The sequence below is a fragment of the Stigmatopora nigra genome, unplaced genomic scaffold, assembly GCF_051989575.1.
Source record: "Stigmatopora nigra isolate UIUO_SnigA unplaced genomic scaffold, RoL_Snig_1.1 HiC_scaffold_24, whole genome shotgun sequence".
In the NCBI taxonomy this organism is placed as follows: domain Eukaryota; kingdom Metazoa; phylum Chordata; class Actinopteri; order Syngnathiformes; family Syngnathidae; genus Stigmatopora; species Stigmatopora nigra.
In genome coordinates, this window is record NW_027551603.1 from 2,489,015 (window position 1) to 2,502,217 (window position 13,203).

Below are 13,203 nucleotides of genomic sequence, written 5' to 3' on the forward strand. Positions count from 1 at the left end.
GGGTATGATGCTCACAGCACCTGGTATTCCCAAGCGGTCTCCCAATCAGGTACTAACCAGGCCGAACCATGCTTGGCTGCCGAGATCGGACGAGATCGGGCGAGATCAGGCCTCATCAGGGTGGTATGGCCGTGAGCGGTACTGCTCTTGCAGATGGACACCAATGAAATGTCGAAAAAGATGCGGGGTATGATGCTCACAGCACCTGGTATTCCCAAGCGGTCTCCCAATCAGGTACTAACCAGGCCGAACCATGCTTGGCTGCCGAGAACGGACGAGATCGGGCCTTTTCAGGGTGGTATGGCCGTGAGCGGTACTACTCTTGCAGATGGACACCCATGAAATGTCGAAAAAGATGCGGGGTATGATGCTCACAGCACCTGGTATTCCCAAGCGGTCTCCCAATCAGCTACTAACCAGGCCGAACAATGCTTGGCTTCCGAAATCGGACGAGATCGGGCCTTTTCAGGGTGGTATGGCCGTGAGCGGTGCTGCACTAGCAGATGGACACCCATGAAATGTCGAAAAAGATGCGGGGTATGATGCTCACAGCACCTGGTATTCCCAAGCGGTCTCCCAATCAGGTACTAACCAGGCCGAACCATGCTTGGCTTCCGAGATCGGACGAGATCGGGCTTTTTCAGGGTGGTATGGCCGTGAGCGGTACTGCTCTTGCAGATGGACACCCATGAAATGTCGAAAAAGATGCGGGGTATGATGCTCACAGCACCTGGTATTCCCAAGCGGTCTCCCAATCAGGTACTAAACAGGCCGAACCATGCTTGGCTGCCGAGATCGGACGAGATCGGGCCTTTTCAGGGTGGTATGGCCGTGAGCGGTACTGCACTAGCAGATGGACACCCGTGAAATGTCGAAAAAGATGCAGGGTATGATGCTCACAGTACCTGGTATTCCCAAGCGGTCTCCCAATCAGGTACTAACCAGGCCGAACCATGCTTGGCTTCCGAGTTCGGACGAGATCGGGCCTTTTCAGGGTGGTATGGCCGTGAGCGGTATTGTCTTTGCAGATGGACACCCATGAAATGTCGAAAAATATGCGGGGTATGATGCTCACAGCACCTGGTATTCCCAAGCTGTCTCCCAATCAGGTACTAACCAGGCCGAACCATGCTTGGCTGCCGAGATCGGACGAGATCGGGCGAGACCGGACCTTTTCAGGGTGGTATGGCCGTGAGCGGTACTGCTCTTGCAGATGGACACCCATGAAATGTCGAAAAAGATGCGGGGTATGATGCTCACAGCACCTGGTATTCCCAAGCGGTCTCCCAATCAGGTACTAACCAGGCCGAACCATGCTTGGCTGCCGAGATCGGGCGAGATCGGGCGAGATCGGGCCTTTTCAGGGTGGTATGGCCGTGAGCGGTACTGCTCTTGCAGATGGACACCCATGAAATGTCGAAAAAGATGCGGGGTATGATGCTCACAGCACCTGGTATTCCCAAGCGGTCTCCCAATCAGGTACTAAACAGGCCGAACCATGCTTGGCTGCCGAGATCGGACGAGATCGGACGAGATCGGGCCTTATCAGGGTGGTATGGCCGTGAGCGGTACTGCACTAGCAGATGGACACCCATGAAATGTCGAAAAAGATGCGGGGTATGATGCTCACAGCACCTGGTATTCCCAAGCGGTCTCCCAATCAGGTACTAACCAGGCCGAACCATGATTGGCTTCCGAGATCAGACGAGATCGGGCCTTTTCAGGGTGGTATGGCCGTGAGCGGTACTGCTATTGCAGATGGACACCCATGAAATGTCGAAAAAGATGCGAGGTATGATGCTCACAGCACCTGGTATTCCCAAGCGGTCTCCCAATCAGGTACTAAACAGGCCGAACCATGCTTGGCTGCCGAGATCGGACGAAATCGGGCGAGATCGGGCCTTATCAGGGTGGTATGGCCTTGAGCGGTACTGCACTAGCAGATGGACACCCATGAAATGTCGAAAAAGATGCGGGGTATGATGCTCACAGCACCTGGTATTCCCAAGCGGTCTCCCAATCGGGTACTAACCAGGCCGAACCATGCTTGGCTGCCGAGATCGGACAAGATCGGGCGAGATCGGGCCTTATCAGGGTGGTATGGCCGTGAGCGGTACTGCTCTTGCAGATGGACATCCATGAAATGTCGAAAAAGATGCGGGGTATGATGCTCACAGCACCTGGTATTCCCAAGCGGTCTCCCAATCAGGTACTAAACAGGCCGAACCATGCTTGGCTTCCGAGATCGGACGAGATCGGGCCTTTTCAGGGTGGTATGGCCGTGAGCGGTACTGCACTAGCAGATGGACACCCATGAAATATCGAAAAAGATGCGGGGTATGATGCTCACAGCACCTGGTATTCCCAAGCGGTCTCCCAATCAGGTACTAACCAGGCCGAACCATGCTTGGCTTCCGAGATCGGGCGAGATCGGGCCTTTTCAGGGTGGTATGGCCGTGAGCGATATTGCACTTGCAGATGGACACCCATGAAATGTCGAAAAAGATGCGGGGTATGATGCTCACAGCACCTGGTATTCCGAAGCGGTCTCCCAATCAGGTACTAACCAGGCCGAACAATGCTTGGCTGCCGAGATCGGACGAGATCGGACGAGATCGGGCCTTATCAGGGTGGTATGGCCGTGAGCGGTACTGCTCTTGCAGATGGACACCCATGAAATGTCGAAAAAGATGCGGGGTATGATGCTCACAGCACCTGGTATTCCCAAGCGGTCTCCCAATCAGGTACTAACCAGGCCGAACCATGCTTGGCTGCCGAGATCGGACGAGATCGGGCGAGATCAGGCCTCATCAGGGTGGTATGGCCGTGAGCGGTACTGCTCTTGCAGATGGACACCAATGAAATGTCGAAAAAGATGCGGGGTATGATGCTCACAGCACCTGGTATTCCCAAGCGGTCTCCCAATCAGGTACTAACCAGGCCGAACCATGCTTGGCTGCCGAGAACGGACGAGATCGGGCCTTTTCAGGGTGGTATGGCCGTGAGCGGTACTACTCTTGCAGATGGACACCCATGAAATGTCGAAAAAGATGCGGGGTATGATGCTCACAGCACCTGGTATTCCCAAGCGGTCTCCCAATCAGCTACTAACCAGGCCGAACAATGCTTGGCTTCCGAAATCGGACGAGATCGGGCCTTTTCAGGGTGGTATGGCCGTGAGCGGTGCTGCACTAGCAGATGGACACCCATGAAATGTCGAAAAAGATGCGGGGTATGATGCTCACAGCACCTGGTATTCCCAAGCGGTCTCCCAATCAGGTACTAACCAGGCCGAAGCATGCTTGGCTTCCGAGATCGGACGAGATCGGGCTTTTTCAGGGTGGTATGGCCGTGAGCGGTACTGCTCTTGCAGATGGACACCCATGAAATGTCGAAAAAGATGCGGGGTATGATGCTCACAGCACCTGGTATTCCCAAGCGGTCTCCCAATCAGGTACTAAACAGGCCGAACCATGCTTGGCTGCCGAGATCGGACGAGATCGGGCCTTTTCAGGGTGGTATGGCCGTGAGCGGTACTGCACTAGCAGATGGACACCCGTGAAATGTCGAAAAAGATGCAGGGTATGATGCTCACAGTACCTGGTATTCCCAAGCGGTCTCCCAATCAGGTACTAACCAGGCCGAACCATGCTTGGCTTCCGAGTTCGGACGAGATCGGGCCTTTTCAGGGTGGTATGGCCGTGAGCGGTATTGTCTTTGCAGATGGACACCCATGAAATGTCGAAAAAGATGCGGGGTATGATGCTCACAGCACCTGGTATTCCCAAGCGGTCTCCCAATCAGGTACTAACCAGGCCGAAGCATGCTTGGCTTCCGAGATCGGGTGAGATCGGGCCTTTTCAGGGTGGTATGGCCGTGAGCGGTACTGCTTTTGCAGATGGACACCCATGAAATGTCGAAAAAGATGCGGGGTATGATGCTCACAGCACGTGGTATTCCCAAGCGGTCTCCCAATCAGGTACTAACCAGGCCGAACCATGCTTGGCTGCCGAGATCGGACGAGATCGGACGAGATCGGGCCTTTTCAGGGTGGTATGGCTGTGAGCGGTACTGCACTAGCAGATGGACACCCATGAAATGTCGAAAAAGATGCGGGGTATGATGCTCACAGCACCTGGTATTCCCAAGCGGTCTCCCAATCAGGTACTAACCAGGTCGAACAATGCTTGGCTTCCTAGATCGGACGAGATCGGGCCTTTTCAGGGTGGTATGGCCGTGAGCGGTACTGCACTAGCAGATGGACACCCATGAAATGTCGAAAAAGATGCGGGGTATGATGCTCACAGCACCTGGTATTCCCAAGCGGTCTCCCAATTAGGTACTAACCAGGCCGATCCATGTTTGGCTTCCGAGATCGGACGAGATCGGACGAGATCGGGCCTTTTCAGGGTGGTATGGCCGTGAGCGGTACTGCACTAGCAGATGGACACCCATGAAATGTCGAAAAAGATGCGGGGTATGATGCTCACAGCACCTGGTATTCCCAAGCGGTCTCCCAATCAGGTACTAACCAGGCCGAACGATGCTTGGCTTCCTAGATCGGGCGAGATCGGGCCTTTTCAGGGTGGTATGGCCGTGAGCGGTACTGCTTTTGCAGATGGACACCCATGAAATGTCGAAAAAGATGCGGGGAATGATGCTCACAGCACCTGGTATTCCAAAGTGGTCTCCCAATCAGGTACTTACCAGGCCGAACCATGCTTGCCTTCCGAAATCGGACGAGATCGGGCCTTTTCAGGGTGGTATGGCCGTGAGCGGTACCGCTCTTGCAGATGGACACCCATGAAATGTCGAAAAAGATGCGGGGTATGATGCTCACAGCACCTGGTATTCCCAAGCGGTCTCCCAATCAGGTACTAAACAGGATGAACCATGCTTGGCTTCCGATATCGGACGAGATCAGGCCTTTTCAGGGTGGTATGGCCGTGAGTAGTACTGCTCATGCAGATGGACACCCATGAAATGTCGAAAAAAATGCGGGGTATGATGCTCACAGCACCTGGTATTCCCAAGAGGTCTCCCAATCAGGTACTAACCAGGCCGAACCATGCTTGGCTTCCAAGATCGGACGAGATCGGGCCTTTACAGGGTGGTATGGCCGTGAGCGGTACTTCTCTTGCAGATGGACACATATGAAATGTCGAAAAATATGCGGGGTATGATGCTCACAGCACCTGGTATTCCCAAGCTGTCTCCCAATCAGGTACTAACCAGGCCGAACCATGCTTGGCTGCCGAGATCGGACGAGATCGGGCGAGACCGGACCTTTTCAGGGTGGTATGGCCGTGAGCGGTACTGCTCTTGCAGATGGACACCCATGAAATGTCGAAAAAGATGCGGGGTATGATGCTCACAGCACCTGGTATTCCCAAGCGGTCTCCCAATCAGGTACTAACCAGGCCGAACCATGCTTGGCTGCCGAGATCGGGCGAGATCGGGCGAGATCGGGCCTTTTCAGGGTGGTATGGCCGTGAGCGGTACTGCTCTTGCAGATGGACACCCATGAAATGTCGAAAAAGATGCGGGGTATGATGCTCACAGCACCTGGTATTCCCAAGCGGTCTCCCAATCAGGTACTAAACAGGCCGAACCATGCTTGGCTGCCGAGATCGGACGAGATCGGACGAGATCGGGCCTTATCAGGGTGGTATGGCCGTGAGCGGTACTGCACTAGCAGATGGACACCCATGAAATGTCGAAAAAGATGCGGGGTATGATGCTCACAGCACCTGGTATTCCCAAGCGGTCTCCCAATCAGGTACTAACCAGGCCGAACCATGATTGGCTTCCGAGATCAGATGAGATCGGGCCTTTTCAGGGTGGTATGGCCGTGAGCGGTACTGCTATTGCAGATGGACACCCATGAAATGTCGAAAAAGATGCGAGGTATGATGCTCACAGCACCTGGTATTCCCAAGCGGTCTCCCAATCAGGTACTAAACAGGCCGAACCATGCTTGGCTGCCGAGATCGGACGAAATCGGGCGAGATCGGGCCTTATCAGGGTGGTATGGCCTTGAGCGGTACTGCACTAGCAGATGGACACCCATGAAATGTCGAAAAAGATGCGGGGTATGATGCTCACAGCACCTGGTATTCCCAAGCGGTCTCCCAATCGGGTACTAACCAGGCCGAACCATGCTTGGCTGCCGAGATCGGACAAGATCGGGCGAGATCGGGCCTTATCAGGGTGGTATGGCCGTGAGCGGTACTGCTCTTGCAGATGGACATCCATGAAATGTCGAAAAAGATGCGGGGTATGATGCTCACAGCACCTGGTATTCCCAAGCGGTCTCCCAATCAGGTACTAAACAGGCCGAACCATGCTTGGCTGCCGAGATCGGACGAGATCGGACAAGATCGGGCCTTATCAGGGTGGTATGGCCGTGAGCGGTACTGCACTAGCAGATGGACACCCATGAAATGTCGAAAAAGATGCGGGGTATGATGCTCACAGCACCTGGTATTCCCAAGCGGTCTCCCAATCAGGTACTAACCAGGCCGAACCATGATTGGCTTCCGAGATCAGATGAGATCGGGCCTTTTCAGGGTGGTATGGCCGTGAGCGGTACTGCTATTGCAGATGGACACCCATGAAATGTCGAAAAAGATGCGAGGTATGATGCTCACAGCACCTGGTATTCCCAAGCGGTCTCCCAATCAGGTACTAAACAGGCCGAACCATGCTTGGCTGCCGAGATCGGACGAAATCGGGCGAGATCGGGCCTTATCAGGGTGGTATGGCCTTGAGCGGTACTGCACTAGCAGATGGACACCCATGAAATGTCGAAAAAGATGCGGGGTATGATGCTCACAGCACCTGGTATTCCCAAGCGGTCTCCCAATCGGGTACTAACCAGGCCGAACCATGCTTGGCTGCCGAGATCGGACAAGATCGGGCGAGATCGGGCCTTATCAGGGTGGTATGGCCGTGAGCGGTACTGCTCTTGCAGATGGACATCCATGAAATGTCGAAAAAGATGCGGGGTATGATGCTCACAGCACCTGGTATTCCCAAGCGGTCTCCCAATCAGGTACTAAACAGGCCGAACCATGCTTGGCTTCCGAGATCGGACGAGATCGGGCCTTTTCAGGGTGGTATGGCCGTGAGCGGTACTGCACTAGCAGATGGACACCCATGAAATGTCGAAAAAGATGCGGGGTATGATGCTCACAGCACCTGGTATTCCCAAGCGGTCTCCCAATCAGGTACTAACCAGGCCGAACCATGCTTGGCTTCCGAGATCGGGCGAGATCGGGCCTTTTCAGGGTGGTATGGCCGTGAGCGATATTGCACTTGCAGATGGACACCCATGAAATGTCGAAAAAGATGCGGGGTATGATGCTCACAGCACCTGGTATTCCGAAGCGGTCTCCCAATCAGGTACTAACCAGGCCGAACAATGCTTGGCTGCCGAGATCGGACGAGATCGGGCCTTATCAGGGTGGTATGGCCGTGAGCGGTACTGCTCTTGCAGATGGACACCCATGAAATGTCGAAAAAGATGCGGGGTATGATGCTCACAGCACCTGGTATTCCCAAGCGGTCTCCCAATCAGGTACTAACCAGGCCGAACCATGCTTGGCTGCCGAGATCGGACGAGATCGGGCGAGATCAGGCCTCATCAGGGTGGTATGGCCGTGAGCGGTACTGCTCTTGCAGATGGACACCAATGAAATGTCGAAAAAGATGCGGGGTATGATGCTCACAGCACCTGGTATTCCCAAGCGGTCTCCCAATCAGGTACTAACCAGGCCGAACCATGCTTGGCTGCCGAGAACGGACGAGATCGGGCCTTTTCAGGGTGGTATGGCCGTGAGCGGTACTACTCTTGCAGATGGACACCCATGAAATGTCGAAAAAGATGCGGGGTATGATGCTCACAGCACCTGGTATTCCCAAGCGGTCTCCCAATCAGCTACTAACCAGGCCGAACCATGCTTGGCTTCCGAAATCGGACGAGATCGGGCCTTTTCAGGGTGGTATGGCCGTGAGCGGTGCTGCACTAGCAGATGGACACCCATGAAATGTCGAAAAAGATGCGGGGTATGATGCTCACAGCACCTGGTATTCCCAAGCGGTCTCCCAATCAGGTACTAACCAGGCCGAACCATGCTTGGCTTCCGAGATCGGACGAGATCGGGCTTTTTCAGGGTGGTATGGCCGTGAGCGGTACTGCTCTTGCAGATGGACACCCATGAAATGTCGAAAAAGATGCGGGGTATGATGCTCACAGCACCTGGTATTCCCAAGCGGTCTCCCAATCAGGTACTAAACAGGCCGAACCATGCTTGGCTGCCGAGATCGGACGAGATCGGGCCTTTTCAGGGTGGTATGGCCGTGAGCGGTACTGCACTAGCAGATGGACACCCGTGAAATGTCGAAAAAGATGCAGGGTATGATGCTCACAGTACCTGGTATTCCCAAGCGGTCTCCCAATCAGGTACTAACCAGGCCGAACCATGCTTGGCTTCCGAGTTCGGACGAGATCGGGCCTTTTCAGGGTGGTATGGCCGTGAGCGGTATTGTCTTTGCAGATGGACACCCATGAAATGTCGAAAAAGATGCGGGGTATGATGCTCACAGCACCTGGTATTCCCAAGCGGTCTCCCAATCAGGTACTAACCAGGCCGAAACATGCTTGGCTTCTGAGATCGGGTGAAATCGGGCCTTTTCAGGGTGGTATGGCCGTGAGCGGTACTGCTTTTGCAGATGGACACCCATGAAATGTCGAAAAAGATGCGGGGTATGATGCTCACAGCACGTGGTATTCCCAAGCGGTCTCCCAATCAGGTACTAACCAGGCCGAACCATGCTTGGCTGCCGAGATCGGACGAGATCGGACGAGATCGGGCCTTTTCAGGGTGGTATGGCTGTGAGCGGTACTGCACTAGCAGATGGACACCCATGAAATGTCGAAAAAGATGCGGGGTATGATGCTCACAGCACCTGGTATTCCCAAGCGGTCTCCCAATCAGGTACTAACCAGGTCGAACAATGCTTGGCTTCCTAGATCGGACGAGATCGGGCCTTTTCAGGGTGGTATGGCCGTGAGCGGTACTGCACTAGCAGATGGACACCCATGAAATGTCGAAAAAGATGCGGGGTATGATGCTCACAGCACCTGGTATTCCCAAGCGGTCTCCCAATTAGGTACTAACCAGGCCGATCCATGTTTGGCTTCCGAGATCGGACGAGATCGGACGAGATCGGGCCTTTTCAGGGTGGTATGGCCGTGAGCGGTACTGCACTAGCAGATGGACACCCATGAAATGTCGAAAAAGATGCGGGGTATGATGCTCACAGCACCTGGTATTCCCAAGCGGTCTCCCAATCAGGTACTAACCAGGCCGAACGATGCTTGGCTTCCTAGATCGGGCGAGATCGGGCCTTTTCAGGGTGGTATGGCCGTGAGCGGTACTGCTTTTGCAGATGGACACCCATGAAATGTCGAAAAAGATGCGGGGAATGATGCTCACAGCACCTGGTATTCCAAAGTGGTCTCCCAATCAGGTACTTACCAGGCCGAACCATGCTTGCCTTCCGAAATCGGACGAGATCGGGCCTTTTCAGGGTGGTATGGCCGTGAGCGGTACCGCTCTTGCAGATGGACACCCATGAAATGTCGAAAAAGATGCGGGGTATGATGCTCACAGCACCTGGTATTCCCAAGCGGTCTCCCAATCAGGTACTAAACAGGATGAACCATGCTTGGCTTCCGATATCGGACGAGATCAGGCCTTTTCAGGGTGGTATGGCCGTGAGTAGTACTGCTCATGCAGATGGACACCCATGAAATGTCGAAAAAAATGCGGGGTATGATGCTCACAGCACCTGGTATTCCCAAGAGGTCTCCCAATCAGGTACTAACCAGGCCGAACCATGCTTGGCTTCCAAGATCGGACGAGATCGGGCCTTTACAGGGTGGTATGGCCGTGAGCAGTACTTCTCTTGCAGATGGACACCCATGAAATGTCGAAAAATATGCGGGGTATGATGCTCACAGCACCTGGTATTCCCAAGCTGTCTCCCAATCAGGTACTAACCAGGCCGAACCATGCTTGGCTGCCGAGATCGGACGAGATCGGGCGAGACCGGACCTTTTCAGGGTGGTATGGCCTTGAGCGGTACTGCACTAGCAGATGGACACCCATGAAATGTCGAAAAAGATGCGGGGTATGATGCTCACAGCACCTGGTATTCCCAAGCGGTCTCCCAATCGGGTACTAACCAGGCCGAACCATGCTTGGCTGCCGAGATCGGACAAGATCGGGCGAGATCGGGCCTTATCAGGGTGGTATGGCCGTGAGCGGTACTGCTCTTGCAGATGGACATCCATGAAATGTCGAAAAAGATGCGGGGTATGATGCTCACAGCACCTGGTATTCCCAAGCGGTCTCCCAATCAGGTACTAAACAGGCCGAACCATGCTTGGCTTCCGAGATCGGACGAGATCGGGCCTTTTCAGGGTGGTATGGCCGTGAGCGGTACTGCACTAGCAGATGGACACCCATGAAATGTCGAAAAAGATGCGGGGTATGATGCTCACAGCACCTGGTATTCCCAAGCGGTCTCCCAATCAGGTACTAACCAGGCCGAACCATGCTTGACTTCCGAGATCGGGCGAGATCGGGCCTTTTCAGGGTGGTATGGCCGTGAGCGATATTGCACTTGCAGATGGACACCCATGAAATGTCGAAAAAGATGCGGGGTATGATGCTCACAGCACCTGGTATTCCGAAGCGGTCTCCCAATCAGGTACTAACCAGGCCGAACAATGCTTGGCTGCCGAGATCGGACGAGATCGGACGAGATCGGGCCTTATCAGGGTGGTATGGCCGTGAGCGGTACTGCTCTTGCAGATGGACACCCATGAAATGTCGAAAAAGATGCGGGGTATGATGCTCACAGCACCTGGTATTCCCAAGCGGTCTCCCAATCAGGTACTAACCAGGCCGAACCATGCTTGGCTGCCGAGATCGGACGAGATCGGGCGAGATCAGGCCTCATCAGGGTGGTATGGCCGTGAGCGGTACTGCTCTTGCAGATGGACACCAATGAAATGTCGAAAAAGATGCGGGGTACGATGCTCACAGCACCTGGTATTCCCAAGCGGTCTCCCAATCAGGTACTAACCAGGCCGAACAATGCTTGGCTGCCGAGAACGGACGAGATCGGGCCTTTTCAGGGTGGTATGGCCGTGAGCGGTACTACTCTTGCAGATGGACACCCATGAAATGTCGAAAAAGATGCGGGGTATGATGCTCACAGCACCTGGTATTCCCAAGCGGTCTCCCAATCAGCTACTAACCAGGCCGAACCATGCTTGGCTTCCGAAATCGGACGAGATCGGGCCTTTTCAGGGTGGTATGGCCGTGAGCGGTGCTGCACTAGCAGATGGACACCCATGAAATGTCGAAAAAGATGCGGGGTATGATGCTCACAGCACCTGGTATTCCCAAGCGGTCTCCCAATCAGGTACTAACCAGGCCGAACCATGCTTGGCTTCCGAGATCGGACGAGATCGGGCTTTTTCAGGGTGGTATGGCCGTGAGCGGTACTGCTCTTGCAGATGGACACCCATGAAATGTCGAAAAAGATGCGGGGTATGATGCTCACAGCACCTGGTATTCCCAAGCGGTCTCCCAATCAGGTACTAAACAGGCCGAACCATGCTTGGCTGCCGAGATCGGACGAGATCGGGCCTTTTCAGGGTGGTATGGCCGTGAGCGGTACTGCACTAGCAGATGGACACCCGTGAAATGTCGAAAAAGATGCAGGGTATGATGCTCACAGTACCTGGTATTCCCAAGCGGTCTCCCAATCAGGTACTAACCAGGCCGAACCATGCTTGGCTTCCGAGTTCGGACGAGATCGGGCCTTTTCAGGGTGGTATGGCCGTGAGCGGTATTGTCTTTGCAGATGGACACCCATGAAATGTCGAAAAAGATGCGGGGTATGATGCTCACAGCACCTGGTATTCCCAAGCGGTCTCCCAATCAGGTACTAACCAGGCCGAAACATGCTTGGCCTCCGAGATCGGGTGAGATCGGGCCTTTTCAGGGTGGTATGGCCGTGAGCGGTACTGCTTTTGCAGATGGACACCCATGAAATGTCGAAAAAGATGCGGGGTATGATGCTCACAGCACGTGGTATTCCCAAGCGGTCTCCCAATCAGGTACTAACCAGGCCGAACCATGCTTGGCTGCCGAGATCGGACGAGATCGGACGAGATCGGGCCTTTTCAGGGTGGTATGGCTGTGAGCGGTACTGCACTAGCAGATGGACACCCATGAAATGTCGAAAAAGATGCGGGGTATGATGCTCACAGCACCTGGTATTCCCAAGCGGTCTCCCAATCAGGTACTAACCAGGTCGAACAATGCTTGGCTTCCTAGATCGGACGAGATCGGGCCTTTTCAGGGTGGTATGGCCGTGAGCGGTACTGCACTAGCAGATGGACACCCATGAAATGTCGAAAAAGATGCGGGGTATGATGCTCACAGCACCTGGTATTCCCAAGCGGTCTCCCAATTAGGTACTAACCAGGCCGATCCATGTTTGGCTTCCGAGATCGGACGAGATCGGACGAGATCGGGCCTTTTCAGGGTGGTATGGCCGTGAGCGGTACTGCACTAGCAGATGGACACCCATGAAATGTCGAAAAAGATGCGGGGTATGATGCTCACAGCACCTGGTATTCCCAAGCGGTCTCCCAATCAGGTACTAACCAGGCCGAACGATGCTTGGCTTCCTAGATCGGGCGAGATCGGGCCTTTTCAGGGTGGTATGGCCGTGAGCGGTACTGCTTTTGCAGATGGACACCCATGAAATGTCGAAAAAGATGCGGGGAATGATGCTCACAGCACCTGGTATTCCAAAGTGGTCTCCCAATCAGGTACTTACCAGGCCGAACCATGCTTGCCTTCCGAAATCGGACGAGATCGGGCCTTTTCAGGGTGGTATGGCCGTGAGCGGTACCGCTCTTGCAGATGGACACCCATGAAATGTCGAAAAAGATGCGGGGTATGATGCTCACAGCACCTGGTATTCCCAAGCGGTCTCCCAATCAGGTACTAAACAGGATGAACCATGCTTGGCTTCCGATATCGGACGAGATCAGGCCTTTTCAGGGTGGTATGGCCGTGAGTAGTACTGCTCATGCAGATGGACACCCATGAA

The 13,203-nt window shown here is 54.3% G+C and overlaps 74 pseudogenes; all 74 read right to left on the reverse strand.

The window, feature by feature from the left end:
* Positions 1-8: 8 nt before the first annotated feature.
* LOC144182835 (5S ribosomal RNA) lies at positions 9-137 on the reverse strand (annotated as a pseudogene).
* A 56-nt stretch (positions 138-193) lies between these two features.
* On the reverse strand, positions 194-312 carry LOC144189616 (5S ribosomal RNA; annotated as a pseudogene).
* Positions 313-368: 56 nt separating this feature from the next.
* LOC144182985 (5S ribosomal RNA) lies at positions 369-487 on the reverse strand (annotated as a pseudogene).
* A 56-nt stretch (positions 488-543) lies between these two features.
* Positions 544-662, reverse strand: LOC144188381 (5S ribosomal RNA; annotated as a pseudogene).
* A 56-nt stretch (positions 663-718) lies between these two features.
* On the reverse strand, positions 719-837 carry LOC144188891 (5S ribosomal RNA; annotated as a pseudogene).
* A 56-nt stretch (positions 838-893) lies between these two features.
* Positions 894-1,012, reverse strand: LOC144184516 (5S ribosomal RNA; annotated as a pseudogene).
* Positions 1,013-1,068: 56 nt separating this feature from the next.
* Positions 1,069-1,197, reverse strand: LOC144185869 (5S ribosomal RNA; annotated as a pseudogene).
* Positions 1,198-1,253: 56 nt separating this feature from the next.
* On the reverse strand, positions 1,254-1,382 carry LOC144184058 (5S ribosomal RNA; annotated as a pseudogene).
* Positions 1,383-1,438: 56 nt separating this feature from the next.
* On the reverse strand, positions 1,439-1,567 carry LOC144185246 (5S ribosomal RNA; annotated as a pseudogene).
* Positions 1,568-1,623: 56 nt separating this feature from the next.
* LOC144188544 (5S ribosomal RNA) lies at positions 1,624-1,742 on the reverse strand (annotated as a pseudogene).
* Positions 1,743-1,798: 56 nt separating this feature from the next.
* On the reverse strand, positions 1,799-1,927 carry LOC144187160 (5S ribosomal RNA; annotated as a pseudogene).
* Positions 1,928-1,983: 56 nt separating this feature from the next.
* On the reverse strand, positions 1,984-2,112 carry LOC144185373 (5S ribosomal RNA; annotated as a pseudogene).
* A 56-nt stretch (positions 2,113-2,168) lies between these two features.
* LOC144187702 (5S ribosomal RNA) lies at positions 2,169-2,287 on the reverse strand (annotated as a pseudogene).
* A 56-nt stretch (positions 2,288-2,343) lies between these two features.
* On the reverse strand, positions 2,344-2,462 carry LOC144188512 (5S ribosomal RNA; annotated as a pseudogene).
* A 56-nt stretch (positions 2,463-2,518) lies between these two features.
* On the reverse strand, positions 2,519-2,647 carry LOC144186972 (5S ribosomal RNA; annotated as a pseudogene).
* A 56-nt stretch (positions 2,648-2,703) lies between these two features.
* Positions 2,704-2,832, reverse strand: LOC144182836 (5S ribosomal RNA; annotated as a pseudogene).
* A 56-nt stretch (positions 2,833-2,888) lies between these two features.
* Positions 2,889-3,007, reverse strand: LOC144189617 (5S ribosomal RNA; annotated as a pseudogene).
* A 56-nt stretch (positions 3,008-3,063) lies between these two features.
* LOC144182986 (5S ribosomal RNA) lies at positions 3,064-3,182 on the reverse strand (annotated as a pseudogene).
* A 56-nt stretch (positions 3,183-3,238) lies between these two features.
* On the reverse strand, positions 3,239-3,357 carry LOC144188252 (5S ribosomal RNA; annotated as a pseudogene).
* Positions 3,358-3,413: 56 nt separating this feature from the next.
* LOC144188892 (5S ribosomal RNA) lies at positions 3,414-3,532 on the reverse strand (annotated as a pseudogene).
* A 56-nt stretch (positions 3,533-3,588) lies between these two features.
* LOC144184528 (5S ribosomal RNA) lies at positions 3,589-3,707 on the reverse strand (annotated as a pseudogene).
* A 56-nt stretch (positions 3,708-3,763) lies between these two features.
* On the reverse strand, positions 3,764-3,882 carry LOC144190686 (5S ribosomal RNA; annotated as a pseudogene).
* Positions 3,883-3,938: 56 nt separating this feature from the next.
* LOC144186275 (5S ribosomal RNA) lies at positions 3,939-4,067 on the reverse strand (annotated as a pseudogene).
* A 56-nt stretch (positions 4,068-4,123) lies between these two features.
* On the reverse strand, positions 4,124-4,242 carry LOC144184219 (5S ribosomal RNA; annotated as a pseudogene).
* Positions 4,243-4,298: 56 nt separating this feature from the next.
* LOC144184670 (5S ribosomal RNA) lies at positions 4,299-4,427 on the reverse strand (annotated as a pseudogene).
* Positions 4,428-4,483: 56 nt separating this feature from the next.
* Positions 4,484-4,602, reverse strand: LOC144185277 (5S ribosomal RNA; annotated as a pseudogene).
* A 56-nt stretch (positions 4,603-4,658) lies between these two features.
* Positions 4,659-4,777, reverse strand: LOC144182004 (5S ribosomal RNA; annotated as a pseudogene).
* Positions 4,778-4,833: 56 nt separating this feature from the next.
* On the reverse strand, positions 4,834-4,952 carry LOC144187110 (5S ribosomal RNA; annotated as a pseudogene).
* Positions 4,953-5,008: 56 nt separating this feature from the next.
* LOC144188400 (5S ribosomal RNA) lies at positions 5,009-5,127 on the reverse strand (annotated as a pseudogene).
* Positions 5,128-5,183: 56 nt separating this feature from the next.
* Positions 5,184-5,312, reverse strand: LOC144185871 (5S ribosomal RNA; annotated as a pseudogene).
* Positions 5,313-5,368: 56 nt separating this feature from the next.
* On the reverse strand, positions 5,369-5,497 carry LOC144184059 (5S ribosomal RNA; annotated as a pseudogene).
* A 56-nt stretch (positions 5,498-5,553) lies between these two features.
* On the reverse strand, positions 5,554-5,682 carry LOC144185247 (5S ribosomal RNA; annotated as a pseudogene).
* Positions 5,683-5,738: 56 nt separating this feature from the next.
* LOC144187877 (5S ribosomal RNA) lies at positions 5,739-5,857 on the reverse strand (annotated as a pseudogene).
* A 56-nt stretch (positions 5,858-5,913) lies between these two features.
* Positions 5,914-6,042, reverse strand: LOC144187161 (5S ribosomal RNA; annotated as a pseudogene).
* Positions 6,043-6,098: 56 nt separating this feature from the next.
* On the reverse strand, positions 6,099-6,227 carry LOC144185374 (5S ribosomal RNA; annotated as a pseudogene).
* A 56-nt stretch (positions 6,228-6,283) lies between these two features.
* On the reverse strand, positions 6,284-6,412 carry LOC144186096 (5S ribosomal RNA; annotated as a pseudogene).
* Positions 6,413-6,468: 56 nt separating this feature from the next.
* On the reverse strand, positions 6,469-6,587 carry LOC144187879 (5S ribosomal RNA; annotated as a pseudogene).
* Positions 6,588-6,643: 56 nt separating this feature from the next.
* LOC144187163 (5S ribosomal RNA) lies at positions 6,644-6,772 on the reverse strand (annotated as a pseudogene).
* A 56-nt stretch (positions 6,773-6,828) lies between these two features.
* On the reverse strand, positions 6,829-6,957 carry LOC144185375 (5S ribosomal RNA; annotated as a pseudogene).
* Positions 6,958-7,013: 56 nt separating this feature from the next.
* LOC144187703 (5S ribosomal RNA) lies at positions 7,014-7,132 on the reverse strand (annotated as a pseudogene).
* Positions 7,133-7,188: 56 nt separating this feature from the next.
* LOC144188513 (5S ribosomal RNA) lies at positions 7,189-7,307 on the reverse strand (annotated as a pseudogene).
* A 56-nt stretch (positions 7,308-7,363) lies between these two features.
* Positions 7,364-7,482, reverse strand: LOC144182501 (5S ribosomal RNA; annotated as a pseudogene).
* A 56-nt stretch (positions 7,483-7,538) lies between these two features.
* On the reverse strand, positions 7,539-7,667 carry LOC144182838 (5S ribosomal RNA; annotated as a pseudogene).
* A 56-nt stretch (positions 7,668-7,723) lies between these two features.
* On the reverse strand, positions 7,724-7,842 carry LOC144189618 (5S ribosomal RNA; annotated as a pseudogene).
* Positions 7,843-7,898: 56 nt separating this feature from the next.
* LOC144190515 (5S ribosomal RNA) lies at positions 7,899-8,017 on the reverse strand (annotated as a pseudogene).
* Positions 8,018-8,073: 56 nt separating this feature from the next.
* LOC144188393 (5S ribosomal RNA) lies at positions 8,074-8,192 on the reverse strand (annotated as a pseudogene).
* Positions 8,193-8,248: 56 nt separating this feature from the next.
* Positions 8,249-8,367, reverse strand: LOC144188893 (5S ribosomal RNA; annotated as a pseudogene).
* A 56-nt stretch (positions 8,368-8,423) lies between these two features.
* LOC144184540 (5S ribosomal RNA) lies at positions 8,424-8,542 on the reverse strand (annotated as a pseudogene).
* A 56-nt stretch (positions 8,543-8,598) lies between these two features.
* LOC144185052 (5S ribosomal RNA) lies at positions 8,599-8,717 on the reverse strand (annotated as a pseudogene).
* Positions 8,718-8,773: 56 nt separating this feature from the next.
* LOC144186276 (5S ribosomal RNA) lies at positions 8,774-8,902 on the reverse strand (annotated as a pseudogene).
* Positions 8,903-8,958: 56 nt separating this feature from the next.
* LOC144184221 (5S ribosomal RNA) lies at positions 8,959-9,077 on the reverse strand (annotated as a pseudogene).
* Positions 9,078-9,133: 56 nt separating this feature from the next.
* On the reverse strand, positions 9,134-9,262 carry LOC144184672 (5S ribosomal RNA; annotated as a pseudogene).
* Positions 9,263-9,318: 56 nt separating this feature from the next.
* Positions 9,319-9,437, reverse strand: LOC144185278 (5S ribosomal RNA; annotated as a pseudogene).
* A 56-nt stretch (positions 9,438-9,493) lies between these two features.
* On the reverse strand, positions 9,494-9,612 carry LOC144182006 (5S ribosomal RNA; annotated as a pseudogene).
* A 56-nt stretch (positions 9,613-9,668) lies between these two features.
* LOC144187111 (5S ribosomal RNA) lies at positions 9,669-9,787 on the reverse strand (annotated as a pseudogene).
* Positions 9,788-9,843: 56 nt separating this feature from the next.
* LOC144188401 (5S ribosomal RNA) lies at positions 9,844-9,962 on the reverse strand (annotated as a pseudogene).
* Positions 9,963-10,018: 56 nt separating this feature from the next.
* Positions 10,019-10,147, reverse strand: LOC144187230 (5S ribosomal RNA; annotated as a pseudogene).
* A 56-nt stretch (positions 10,148-10,203) lies between these two features.
* LOC144185376 (5S ribosomal RNA) lies at positions 10,204-10,332 on the reverse strand (annotated as a pseudogene).
* Positions 10,333-10,388: 56 nt separating this feature from the next.
* LOC144187704 (5S ribosomal RNA) lies at positions 10,389-10,507 on the reverse strand (annotated as a pseudogene).
* A 56-nt stretch (positions 10,508-10,563) lies between these two features.
* On the reverse strand, positions 10,564-10,682 carry LOC144187467 (5S ribosomal RNA; annotated as a pseudogene).
* Positions 10,683-10,738: 56 nt separating this feature from the next.
* Positions 10,739-10,867, reverse strand: LOC144186974 (5S ribosomal RNA; annotated as a pseudogene).
* A 56-nt stretch (positions 10,868-10,923) lies between these two features.
* Positions 10,924-11,052, reverse strand: LOC144182839 (5S ribosomal RNA; annotated as a pseudogene).
* Positions 11,053-11,108: 56 nt separating this feature from the next.
* Positions 11,109-11,227, reverse strand: LOC144182079 (5S ribosomal RNA; annotated as a pseudogene).
* Positions 11,228-11,283: 56 nt separating this feature from the next.
* LOC144190516 (5S ribosomal RNA) lies at positions 11,284-11,402 on the reverse strand (annotated as a pseudogene).
* Positions 11,403-11,458: 56 nt separating this feature from the next.
* LOC144188406 (5S ribosomal RNA) lies at positions 11,459-11,577 on the reverse strand (annotated as a pseudogene).
* A 56-nt stretch (positions 11,578-11,633) lies between these two features.
* On the reverse strand, positions 11,634-11,752 carry LOC144188894 (5S ribosomal RNA; annotated as a pseudogene).
* A 56-nt stretch (positions 11,753-11,808) lies between these two features.
* LOC144184551 (5S ribosomal RNA) lies at positions 11,809-11,927 on the reverse strand (annotated as a pseudogene).
* A 56-nt stretch (positions 11,928-11,983) lies between these two features.
* Positions 11,984-12,102, reverse strand: LOC144182766 (5S ribosomal RNA; annotated as a pseudogene).
* Positions 12,103-12,158: 56 nt separating this feature from the next.
* Positions 12,159-12,287, reverse strand: LOC144186277 (5S ribosomal RNA; annotated as a pseudogene).
* A 56-nt stretch (positions 12,288-12,343) lies between these two features.
* On the reverse strand, positions 12,344-12,462 carry LOC144184222 (5S ribosomal RNA; annotated as a pseudogene).
* A 56-nt stretch (positions 12,463-12,518) lies between these two features.
* LOC144184673 (5S ribosomal RNA) lies at positions 12,519-12,647 on the reverse strand (annotated as a pseudogene).
* Positions 12,648-12,703: 56 nt separating this feature from the next.
* On the reverse strand, positions 12,704-12,822 carry LOC144185279 (5S ribosomal RNA; annotated as a pseudogene).
* Positions 12,823-12,878: 56 nt separating this feature from the next.
* LOC144182007 (5S ribosomal RNA) lies at positions 12,879-12,997 on the reverse strand (annotated as a pseudogene).
* A 56-nt stretch (positions 12,998-13,053) lies between these two features.
* On the reverse strand, positions 13,054-13,172 carry LOC144187112 (5S ribosomal RNA; annotated as a pseudogene).
* Between the last annotated feature and the right edge of the window lie 31 nt (positions 13,173-13,203).